General features: G+C 43.9%; 2 pseudogenes; both read right to left on the reverse strand.

Annotated features, from left to right (window-relative positions):
* Window positions 1-4,014: 4,014 nt before the first annotated feature.
* LOC123109141 (uncharacterized) lies at window positions 4,015-4,098 on the reverse strand (annotated as a pseudogene).
* A 97-nt stretch (window positions 4,099-4,195) lies between these two features.
* On the reverse strand, window positions 4,196-4,280 carry LOC123109139 (uncharacterized; annotated as a pseudogene).
* Between the last annotated feature and the right edge of the window lie 8,311 nt (window positions 4,281-12,591).

The raw sequence follows: 12,591 nt of genomic DNA on the forward strand, positions 1-12,591 counted from the left end.
GCCCCCTGCGCCCTCCTCCCGAGGGATAGGAGACTATGGGAGCGGGGCAGCTGCTCGCTGTGGCGACATGCACCTCCTGCGATCCATGATTAGCATACGACTGCTACTGAAGAATTAGTGGTACCCGATAATCGTCGCCTCCAGTGTGGCCGGTGGAACCGTCCCGGGGCTCCTGGAAGAGCTCAACTTCTGGTGTCTCGTCTCCCCAGCTCGGGCTGAGGAGCGAGCCTTGTTCCCCCTCGTGAGCGTGCCCTTGGTCCATCATGTGGGGCACGTATTCTTCTGGCGCCGTCATCCCGAAGGCTACGCCGTAGTGCTTCGTGCGCCATGCAGCTCTGCTTGACGTGCCCATCGCGGGGTGGTAGCGCGGCTGCCCGCTAGCGCCGTGGGCCGCGTTGAGTCCCTCTCCTTCATGTGCCGGGGGCGGGGGTAGCGCCACCGCCGGTCCGGCACCGACAGCTTCACTGGCGTTGGAGTAGCCTAGGGGCCCACGGGCGCGTGCGGGGCACCCGCGAGGGCCGCCCTGGGCTTGAGACGGGAGCTGGACGCAGAAGGGGTGAGCCCCCGAAACGGCAAAGCCCAGGAGCTCGGCAACCCGCTCTAGCAGCACGTCGTGGCCGCCTTCCAGCAGCCTACACTATAGCAGCTCTCGGGTCACCGTGAGCGCGGCCCTCGAGTTCGCCTGCTCCCGGCGGCTGTACGATGTCGTGGTCGCGGCATGATTGGAGGCCCTTGCTGCCGATCGCGCTTGCCGCGGTGTGAGGATTGTTGAAGCCTGTCCGCGCCGCCCGCGGCCCGCTGCGCCCTGCGGACCACGAGCTGCCTGGGGCGCGGGGTCGCCCGAGGTGAGCGGCTCCGCGTGGGCGGGCCACGCCGCCCATGGATCTTAGTTGCCTGCTTGGTCGCCGGACATGGTGATGACGATGCGACGGGACGCGAAGTGGTAGAAGGGTGGATTCGGGCGCACCCCTACCTGGCGCGCCAAATGTCGGATTTTGGGTTTCGGCAGACCCTTGAGGTTCGAACTCTGGGGTGTGCGCGGAGATTACGCCCTCTACCTCTCCGTCTCGCAAAGATCTAAACTACTGAAAGAACAGCACAAGAGACACAAGTTTTATACTAGTTCGGGCCACCATTGTGGTGTAATACACTACTCTAGTTTGTGGTGTGGTGGATTGCCTCTTGGGCTGATGATGATGAAGAACACAAGGAAGAACAACCTCGCGAGGGTCTGTTCTTGGCTGGGGGGATGAACTGCCAGGAGGAGTTTAGTCACCCTTCTCTCTCTTTCTCTCTCTCATTCTCGATGCCTCTACCCTGGGGGTGGCTAGTCCTATTTATAGGCAAAGGCCCTGGGCCTCTTCCCAAATATTGAGCGGGAAGGGCGCCAACAATTGGCCATTTGAAAGGGGAACATCTGGTACACTTATCCTGACTAAAGTTGGTCCTCGCCTACCAAAGGCCATGTGGTGACGCCGTCCTGGGCTCCACGATGACCTCCTTCCCACCGTTGGACTGGTCTTGGTCTTGTTGCACTGAAATGAATGCCTTTGCTCGATCCTCTCACCTATGCTTGCCCCCTTTGCATCAAAGAGGAAAGGAGGACACTGCACGGGCTGGCGCCCGCCTGGCGCCCTTGGTCATCATGGCTTGCGTCATGGGCACCTCGTGAGGTACCACTACAAGAAATATGTCAACTTGTGACCACCACTATTGGTCACTGAATGGTCACAAATTTCCATTTGTGACCTTTTTGTGACCAAAAACAGAAGGTCAAAAGCAGGTCGTCGTAAACTGACTATAGCGACCTTTCTTCTGGAATGGTCGCAAACGTTTATGACCAAAATAAGTCCACTGTGGCGTTTTGGTCACTAGTAACCTCCCCAGGCCACGTAGGCATCCAGCGTGGCAAGCTGATGTGGCACAAGATTCAGCCCGGTCCAATTCAGTTTTCTACATGGGCCTAGCCCATTAATTCAACCTTTCTATATTTTTTTCCTGTTAATTTTTCGTTGACTTCATGGGCCAAGCCCAACATTGCAGCCTTTTTATTTTTGGGCCATGGCCTTTTTGTCTTAGCAGTCCCATTTTTTGTTTTTTTATAAAATGGGTCCCCGTTTTGAGGTTCTGGTAACTGGGTCCTAGCTGTCAGGGTCATATTCTTTATTTTTTTCAATTTAACATAAATAAATACCCAGTATGTCTGAGTCGCCGGACAAAACAATTCTACAAGTAACACTTCAAATATTATCAACCAGATTCAATACAAAGCTCCTGCTGTACAAAATAAGCTCTAACATACAATTTGCAAGCTCTGCAAGTGTAATAACAGTATGCCAGTCACAGCTACAAGCTCCACAAGTTCAATAATGAGATACAGTGTTTTACAAGCTCTACAAGTGTTATGTTCTTCAGCATGGAGCTCCTTCGACAGCTTTACTGGATGACCTGTTACATGAATCAACAAAAAAGAATCAAAAAAACTGAAGCCAATATATTATGAGTAGACCTTTCAAAAAAGGGCAGTTATTAAGAATGCCAAGACAAATTCAGCTAGTACCATGCTTTTTATTCTCCAGCTAGTTAAAATGAGATACTCATTCATACAAGAAAACAGAGACACAATATGAAAATTCATTGCACAAGTGCAGGCCATGCAAAATACTTCACTGCGACACATTGCACCTAAACTTCACAGAAGATATAATTATAAAATTTAGCTTGCTGCTACTGACATTGGAAAACTGCTGCGGGTTTGTTTTGATCACAGAAGATAGAACTGATAACATTAGTTTGCTGCAACTCTGTCATAGATTTGTTTTAATAGCGGAAGATAGAATTGTTAAAATTCAATTTGCTCTACTGTCATTCAATAACTGCAACTGCAGCGAGACAAGTTCTCTTACCCAGAGAGCCGACGTGCATGGACTTGCGCATCAGATGACAGAGTCGTCGTACTATCATCAATACCAAATTCCCAAACTCAATATAAAAGAAGAGAAGTAACAGCCAACAAAAAAAGTATATGAAAACAAGGAGCGAGCATAAACAACAATTTTATTTACTTTTACTTGTTAGTTGAGGGGTGATGCACAAGGAGTCACAAGTATCTGAAAAACTGACACACGTGAGCTAGGAAGCAAGCATTGGATCAAAATTGGAAAGCGTACGTGACTACATACAACATCTGATTATATAAGCAACTGTACAACGCAGCTATGTGCTAATTGCAGGCCCCGTTTGGATGCAAAGTATTTTCAAAGCATTACTAGAATACCATAGATTTTGAAAAACTATAGTTTTGAATACTTTGAGGCATTTGGCTATACCAAAAACTACGGTTTCATAAACAGTGGTATTGTTGTTACTGTGGTTCTCATGGAGTATTAAAAAAAGTGGTCTAGACCTCTTTTTCTCAAACTGAGGAAAAGTCGCTCGTGTCATTGCTGGTTGACTACCGTGCATCTTGGTTCACAAGCATAACTAACCACATGTCAGTATGCTTTCAATGGCATGCACCACACTAATTAAAATAAGATATTGATTCCTATTCTTTGTAATTAGCTACTGCCGATCACGTCTGCAACTTCGTAGCTCAGCTGTCAGAAGACCATACAGCATTGCATGCAGCCGGCCGGCACACACTGATTCGTGTAGCTCCGTAGGTTTAGTATAAGTTAGATTAAGTTGTGTGACTATCAGTCAAAACTACAGTAAAACAACATGAGCCAAATGCATCGGTAGTTTTTCTAAAACTGAGAAAAATGTATTTTCTTTAAAACCGTAGTATTCATTGCCCACACATTGCAATACTGAAGCTTTGAGATACTATGGTATTTTAAATACAGCGCTGCCAAACTAGGTTCAGCCGATGACTACACAGCAGCAACTACTTCAGACATTGGCTGGAGAAATGCTTATCTTTTTTATTCTTCAACGACATAAAAAGAAATGACAACACAGCACCAACAACAGTAGACTCTCTCCCAACTAATATACTAGAACTAGATCAACCAAGCACCAGTTTTAAAAAGCTCGGTTTAAGATACTTCAACGGCGTAAAATCTCAGTAGCATCTCCTTGTAACATCATATGCTCAGCTGACAAATGAGTCACATGCAACTCCTCTACATTATATCACACCAACACACAGAGCTGCATTCTAGATGAGGAACAAAAAACGTTGATGGCATGCTAGGCATCAGTTTTAAAAAGCTCAATTTTATATCATCAAAGACCGGAAAGGCCTCAGCGGTCTAAATGTTTCACATCCTCTGCCCAGCACAACATCATCATCGTCACGGAAATTCCCTAAACAGTTAGCTATCCACAAAAACATAGTGACCCACATCACCAACGAGCTACTGTGAGCATGCAAGGACCATATACTATGCAGAGCTACTAAGGAAATGGGATTGGTGAGGAAGGGCAAAGAGAGGGAGGTGGCTACCTACTCCACAGGGGAACTTCCTGGTGGTGATGTTGAGCAGCATCCTGACGGGGCCATTGACCTTGAGCTGCTTCTCCTTGGTGCCCTTCACCAGATCCGAGGTCACTGTTCAACATACGCGCGCACAAACGCATCAGAACAGAGACACACAAGTCCAGCCAAATTACAAAAGAAAAAAGAACATCTATTGCGGTGGCGAGGCAGTAAATGAGGCAGGCAGAGCAGAGCACAGGACCTTCTGTGGCACGCCGTCATGGTCAGACTGGACGATGCCCTCCTCGTCGAGCTCGAGGTCGGACTCGACTATGTCCTCGTCGAGCTCGTTGGGCTCGGGGTGGGGTCACGCATGTCCTGGTCGTCGTCCTTGTCCTCCTCTTCATCGTCGATGTCGTCCTCCTTGTCCTCCTCTTCATCGTCGATGTCGTCCATGGAGGTCGCCTGCGCTTCCAAATCCAACACAGTAAAATTAACCAAAAAACACATGGTCCTAGATAGTATAAAATTAACCTAAAACGAACTAATACACATAATTAGTTCAGGAAAATGGATACAAGCGGACGAATCATCCTAACTAACCAGAAACAAAACATTATTTAGTCGCTAGGCGCTAAAGCGATAGATGTTAAACACTAACTGCCTTAATAAAAAAGAGCAATAGTAACAACCAGCAGGTACTAACGAACAGCTAGCACACCAACCATGCATCAACCGGAAACCAAATATGCATGCAATATGTATCATGATATGACGTACTTTGTAAGTTACTTGGACTTCCAGAACAGGAATCAAACATGAGAAATGTAACAACTGTTACAACAGAAATATTAGAACTAACTCCGTTGCCGGTGAATCCCTGATCTTCACTGCAGTGGCAAGATAAAACCACACAGAGTAATAAGCCTACACACATTACATGATCTAGTGTACTAAGCTAAATCTACAAGGAGGGCATTTACAAGGACCAAATCATCATCGAAAACAGCACCAAACAGATCATGGTCCTTGATCTGTTTATAGAGGGGTCACCTTCTTGTTCTTGATCTCGCTGGACTGGATCCAGGTCTTGATCTGGTCCCAGTAGTGCTGCAACTTCTTGATCTCCTTCTTGAGGTCCGCCTCAAACTTCTCCTTCTGGTTCACATTCTCGGTGTCGTAGACCTGCCCCAAAATCATGCAAAATCATGAGAATCTAGCGTGAGGGTTGGGGAGAGGAAAGAAGGAGGCGCGTGCATGCGTGCCTTGTTCCAGATGTTGTCGAAGACGACGACGCCCTCCTGGACCTTCTTGAGGACGCGGTCGATCTCGCCCTGCAGCTTCCAACTGGCGCCCATGGCATCTGGCGGTTGATCTCATGGCGTCAAACCTCCTCCTCCAGCTTGCTGCCAGCGCAGGCGAGCCTCACCCTCCAGCCCGTGTCGTCGGCCCTGCTACGGCGGATGCTCACTACCTCCATCCCGAATCAGACCTGCCCGAGGAGGTCGAACCGCCGCGCGAACTCCTCGAGGAACTTGGTGCGAGTCGGCGGAGGAGCCTAGCTGGGTCGCGATCTGCGGCTTCGAGGAGCCCAGCTGCACGCCGGCCGCGGCCTCCGCCGCTTCCATCTCTCACCTTCTTCTTTCTTCTCCAGCGAGGTCACCGATGGGCTGTGCGGGTGCGGGATTGGTCCGGCGTGTGGTCCGGGTGAGAGAGTGGATGGGGCGACGCGGATCCAGGTAGCGGGGAACAGGCGCCACTTGAGGGCGGGGAGGCATGGGTACTCAGGCTCCTCGTCGTCGATGCAGGGGTGGAGGCCGGCCATGGTATGGGGGCGGGGGCGGTGGCAGCGGCGTGGTGGGAGACAGAGGTGAGGCGGAGAGGGAAGGACGGTGGCGGCGAGAGTGTGCGTAGATCTGGGCAGCGCGAGGGGAAGGACGGTGGCGGTGGCGATGGGGATAAGGGAGCGGCAGCGGCGATTGGGAGAAGGGGGCTAGGGTTACGTGTGTGGACGAGGATGAGAGGGATTCGGGAGGGGGTGCCAGCGACGAGGGGGGTGTGGGCTGCCGTTGGATCCAGGCGCATAGGACGGTGCTTAATCCATGATCCGCGTGAGATGATTTTAGACCAATCAGAACGCAGTATCTCCTTTGATGATGTTAAGACCATTTAAATTGGTCATAATTGATTAAAAATAAGATTTTGAATCATCTCTGCTATTTGACAACCTAAGAAATTTGTAAAAATAAATAGAAATAAAAAACCTTCGCATTCTGTCACCTAGTGTAACCTACTTTTCAGCAAAAATAAAAAACTTTGAATAATGTAAATATCATTAAAAAAGTGTTCTAAGATATGAGTTTTTTGTAAGAGAATCATTTTTCGAGTGTCCAAAATGATATTTTTATAAAGAACCTAGCAAATATTTGTTGCAAATTTGGAGCACATCAATTTTATTACTCACAATCATAGCACATGTGGGCGGCGAGCGGCTTGAGTGTGCGTGGGCGGCAGAGGATGAGGGGGGAGAATGAGGCCGGTTTGAACCCAAATGATTAAAGTTATCGCCAAGGAAGTTTTGAGTTTTTGTGAAGGACCTACCACATATTTGTTGAAAAATTGAACCAATTCAATTTTTCAAAATACTAGGCCATATTTAATGCATAATTGACCAAATGGTTGGGTGTCAAAAGTTTTGATCCACCGCTCGTGAAAAGACTAATTTCTGCCGATTCAGCTGGAAGCGGGTCAAATTTGAACCATGACTGCCTCATAGTTTGCTATTTATTTTTCCCAAAAATCATTTTTAGGTACAAAAGTATCTATTTAATCAGAGAAACAACAAAAGTTTTCAGGGATTCAACTAGGAAAAACCATGCCCACCGTTTTGACCACGCTTTCAAATGGGCATAGAAAATTCAAAAAAAATCAAATAATTGGAGAACCTTCGCGTTGTGTCATTATATGTGACCAAGTTAGCAGGAAAAATAATAAAATTGTAATACGGCAATTCTTTCAAAAAAAGTGTTCTCAGAAATGAGCTATCATCTCTAAAGATTCATGGCTTTCAAGCCAAATGATCAATCTTATGGCAACATTCATGGCATAGTTTGTTCAAATGATCTCATATTGTGCACAAGGGTGCATATTGATATGGCAAACAATGTTTCCTAAGAAACTTTTCATTTTCTTTGGACGAAAAAACCATTTTCCATTTTTCGAGTGCCCAAAAGGAGGTTTTTTTGCGAAGGACCTCCCAAATAATTGTTGCAAAATTGGACCAAATCATTTTTTTTAAATACTAGGCCATATTTAATGCACAATTCACCAAATGGTTGGGTGTAAAATGTTTTGATCCACCTCTCGTGAAAAAGAAAAAAATTCGCCGATTCAGCTGGAAGCAGGTCAAATTTGAACTGTAGCTGCCTTGTAGTTTGCTCTTTATTTTTTCCAAAAATCATTTGTAGGTACATAAGTATCTATTTAATCAGAGAAACACCAAAAAAATTCCAAGATTCAACCAGTAGCTAGGAACGGTCATTCTGTTTTGACCGCATTTTCAAACGGGCATAAAAATTTCAAAAAAAAATCAAAAAATTGGGAAACCATCGCATTGTGTCATTATATGTGGCCAAGTTCCCAGGAAAAATAATAAACTTGTAATACGGTTTTTAAAACGTGTTCTCAGAAACGAGCTATCACGTGTGGAGATCAATGGCTTTCAAGCCAAATGATCAATCTTATGGCCACATTCATGGCATAGTTTGTTCAAATGATCTCATATTGTGCACAAGGGTGCATATTGGAATGGCAAACAATGTTGCCTAAGAAAGTTTTCATTTTCTTTGGACAAAAAAATCATTTTCCATTTTTCGACTGCCTAAAAGGAGGTTTTTTTGTGAAGGACCTCCCAAATAATTGCTGCAAAATTGGACCAACTCAATTTTATAAAATACTAGGACAAATTTAATACACAATTGACAAAATGGTTGGTTGTAAAAATGTTTGTTCCACCTCTCATGAAAAAGGCAAATTCCCGCCGATTCAGCTGGAAGCGGGTCAAATTTGAACTGTAGCTACCTTGTAGTTTGCTCTTTATTTTTTCCAAAAATCATTTCTAGGTACATAAGTACCTATTTAATCAGAGAAACACCAAAAAAATTCCAATATTCAACCACTAGCTAGGAACGGTCATTCCCGCCGTCTTGACCGCATTTTGAAACGGGCATAAAAAATTCAAAAAAAATCAAAAAATTCGGAAACCTTCACATTGTGTCATCATATGTGACCAAGTTTTCAGGAAAAATAACAAACTTGTAATACGGTAATTATTTAAAAAAAGTGTTCTCAGAAATGAGCTATCATCTCTGAAGATTCATGGATTTCAAGCCAAATGATCAATCTTATGGCCACATTCATGGCATAGTTTGTTCAAATGATCTCATATTGTGCACAAGGGTGCATATTGGAATGGCAAACAATGTTGCCTAAGAAAGTTTTCATTTTCTTTGGATGAAAAAACCATTTTCCATTTTTCGACTGCCTGAAAGGAGGTTTTTTTGTGAAGGACCTCCCAAATAATTGTTGCAAAATTGGACCAACTCAATTTTATAAAATACTAGGACATATTTAATACACAATTGACAAAATGGTTGGTTGTAAAAATGTTTGTTCCACCTCTCGTGAAAATGGCAAATTCCCGCCGATTTAGTTGGAAGCGGGTCAAATTTGAACTGCAGCTGCCTCATAGTTTGCTATTTATTTTTTCGAAAAATCATTTCTAGGTACATAAGTATCTATTTAATTAGAGAAACACCAAAAAAATTCCAAGATTCAACCACTAGCTTGGAACGGTCATTCCCGTCGTTTTGACTGCATTTTGAAACGGGCATAAAAAATTCAAAAAAATCAAAAAATTGGGAAACCTTCGCATTGTGTCATCATATGTGGCCAAGTTCCTAGGAAAAATAACAAACTTGTAATACGGTAATTATTTAAAAAAAGTGTTCTCAGAAATGAGCTATCATCTCTGAAGATTCATGGATTTCAAGCCAAATGATCAATCTTATGGCCACATTCATGGCATAGTTTGTTCAAATGATCTCATATTGTGCACAAGGGTGCATATTGGAATGGCAAACAATGTTTCCTAAGGAAGTTTTCATTTTCGTTGGACGAAAAAACCATTTTCCATTTTTCGAGTGCCCGAAAGGAGGTTTTTTTGTGAAGGAACTACCAAATAATTGTTGCAAAATTGGACCAAATCATTTTTATAAAATACTAGGCCATATTTAATGCACAATTGACAAAATGGTTGGGTGTAAAAGTTTTTGATCCACCTCTCGTGAAAAAGACAAATTTCCGCCGATTCAGTTGGAAGTGGGTCAAATTTGAACTGCAGTTTCCTCATAGTTTGCTATTATTTTTTCAAAAAATCATTTCTAGGTACATAAGTATCTATTTAATCAGAGAAACACCAAAAAAATTCCAAGATTCAACCACTAGCTAGGAACGGTCATTCCCGTCGTTTTGACTGCATTTTGAAACGGGCATAAAAAATTCAAAAAAAAACAAAAAATTGGGAAACCTTCGCATTGTGTCATCATATGTAGCCAAGTTCCTAGGAAAAATAACAAACTTATAATACGGCAATTATTTTAAAAAAGTGTTCTCAGAAACGAGCTATCATGTGTGGAGATCAATGGCTTTCAAGCCAAATGATCAATCTTATGGCCACATTCATGGCATAGTTTGTTCAAATGATCTCATATTGTGCACAAGGGTGCATATTGGAATGGAAAACAATGTTTCCTAAGGAAGTTTTCATTTTCGTTGGACGAAAAAACCATTTTCCATTTTTTGAGTGCCCGAAAGGAGGTTTTTTTGTGAAGGAACTACCAAATAATTGTTGCAAAATTGGACAAAATCATTTTTATAAAATACTAGGCCATATTTAATGCACAATTGACAAAATGGTTGGGTGTAAAATTTTTTGATCCACCTCTCGTGAAAAAGACAAATTTCTGCCGATTTAGTTGGAAGCGGGTCAAATTTGAACTGCAGCTGCCTCATAGTTTGCTATTTATTTTTTCCAAAAATCATTTCTAGTTACATAAGGACCTATTTAATCATAAATACATGGTTTGGTGGCGATACATCGAGTTTTGGGCGGTGGCCGAGGGCCCCAACTCTAGAGCACGTAAACTCACGTGCCCGTCGCGTGGTCACCGCGTGACCGTAATGTTGCCATGTGTTCTGGGCGGCCTAGGCATGTATAGTGGGTTGGGCACTCCCCAGGTTGGCATTAGGAAGAAAATTACAACATAAGATTCTCACGAGGAGACCGATCGATGCTTAAACATGAATTAGCAGCCAAGTGTTTGATTAGTGGTACGGAAAATGCACATGGCCAATGGGCGTGAGTTTTGGCTGAGGATGATCATGTACTAAGGAGAATGTCTTCACAAATTTTGAGATCAAAAGGAGGATCCTAGGTGGTACTTGCTTTGCAAAGTACCACGCTGGACAAAAATATGAATGTTGAAGCTGGGCTCAAAATAATGAATGGAGTGAGCTGAAATTTTGTGGAGGATGGTTATTTGGGCATAGGAAAGCATTGTAGAAAATTGATACCATTTGGACATGCCAAAGTAGTACTTCCTTCACGATGCTCTTCTATGGACAGAAACTTGGGAAAACTAGTGAGAGAGATTTGATGAATGAAATGAGCTCAAAATTGATGTAGGTAAGTTACTTAGGTATGGTCATGCGTTGGTAAATTTTCAGATCATTTGGGTAAGCCTAGCTAGTACTTACTTCACAAAGCTTCTCTCGAGGTAGAAACTTTGGAAATTTCCCGAGAAAGATTTACTAGGAAAATTGAGCTGAATATTATCATGTGGCAATGATTTGGGTATGGAAGAGTGCCCGAAAAGTTTGAGGGTAATAGGAGGGGTCTATATAACACTTGCTTTGCAACGTGCCAATTTGGCCATAAAATATAAATTGAACCTGGGCTCACATAGATGATTTGACTGAGCTGCAATTTGGAAGAGGGTGATAATTTGGGCATATGAAGGAACTGTATAAATTTCATGTCATTTAGAGATATAAAAAAGGTACTTCCTTCACTATGCTTCTAGGTGGATAAAAACTTTGGAAATTTGCCGAAGAAGATTTGCTAGGAAAATGGAGCTAAATTTTGTCATGCGGTAATGATTTGGATAGGAAAGAGTGCCCAAAAATTCCAAGGGCAATCAAGAATATATAAATAGCACTTCCTTCATAAAGTGTTGTTGTGAACAGAATAGGAAAATGAATATTGTTGAATTAGTTTTGAACTAGGCAAGGAAGGATTTTTACATATTTGATGAAGATACGCCCCAAAGAATTTATGAGATTTTTTTGGGAATTTTGGGAATGATAGAAATATAGGTTGCTTCACAACCTAGGGCAAAAACTGCCACATGGACATGACACATAGGCAAAACTGATGAGATGGCACCTAGTCATCACAACCCACCACAATCTACAAGGCTATGACCATCTATATTGGTCATTAACAACTAGAAATAAGGCAGCGGACTAGCACTGTTTGCTTTGTGACCATTTCGTGTAATGAAATTACGACCTTTCTGACCAAAATGGTCGCAATGGTTTAGGGTTTGGAGCCCCCTGAACAGCTTTTGACCAATTGGTCTAAAATGGTCATAAATTTATGACCAATTCTTCGAGGGTCACTGACAGAAGGTCATAAGTTGACATATTTCTTGTAGTGTACCCCGCCTTGATCTCTCCGTGTCCTCGTGAGTCAGCCTGATGAGGCCGCACCTGTGGAAGCTCCGCGTCGTCCCCCCCCCCCCCGCGAGGCTTGGCCCATCGCGAGGGTCTTGGGTCTCGTGTTGATGAAGATGGGCCGTGCTGGGCTCCCTTTAAGCCACGCCACAGGCCGCAGGCAGGCAAGTCTGGGGACCCCCGTTCCCAGAACGCCGACAATCACGTTCGTTCTTTAATTGGGGAAACCCAGCGGAATGGGTTCAGATGTGAACACCCATGGTTTACTCTGTGAGGCACGGAGTGGCCTGTTCGAGAGACGCTGGTGTGGTATATTCTTCGCACGGTGCCGGTGGAAAACAACACCTATGGATAACAAGAATCCCTACTACGGT

This window comes from Triticum aestivum, chromosome 5A (genome assembly GCF_018294505.1).
Source record: "Triticum aestivum cultivar Chinese Spring chromosome 5A, IWGSC CS RefSeq v2.1, whole genome shotgun sequence".
Lineage (NCBI taxonomy): Eukaryota > Viridiplantae > Streptophyta > Magnoliopsida > Poales > Poaceae > Triticum > Triticum aestivum.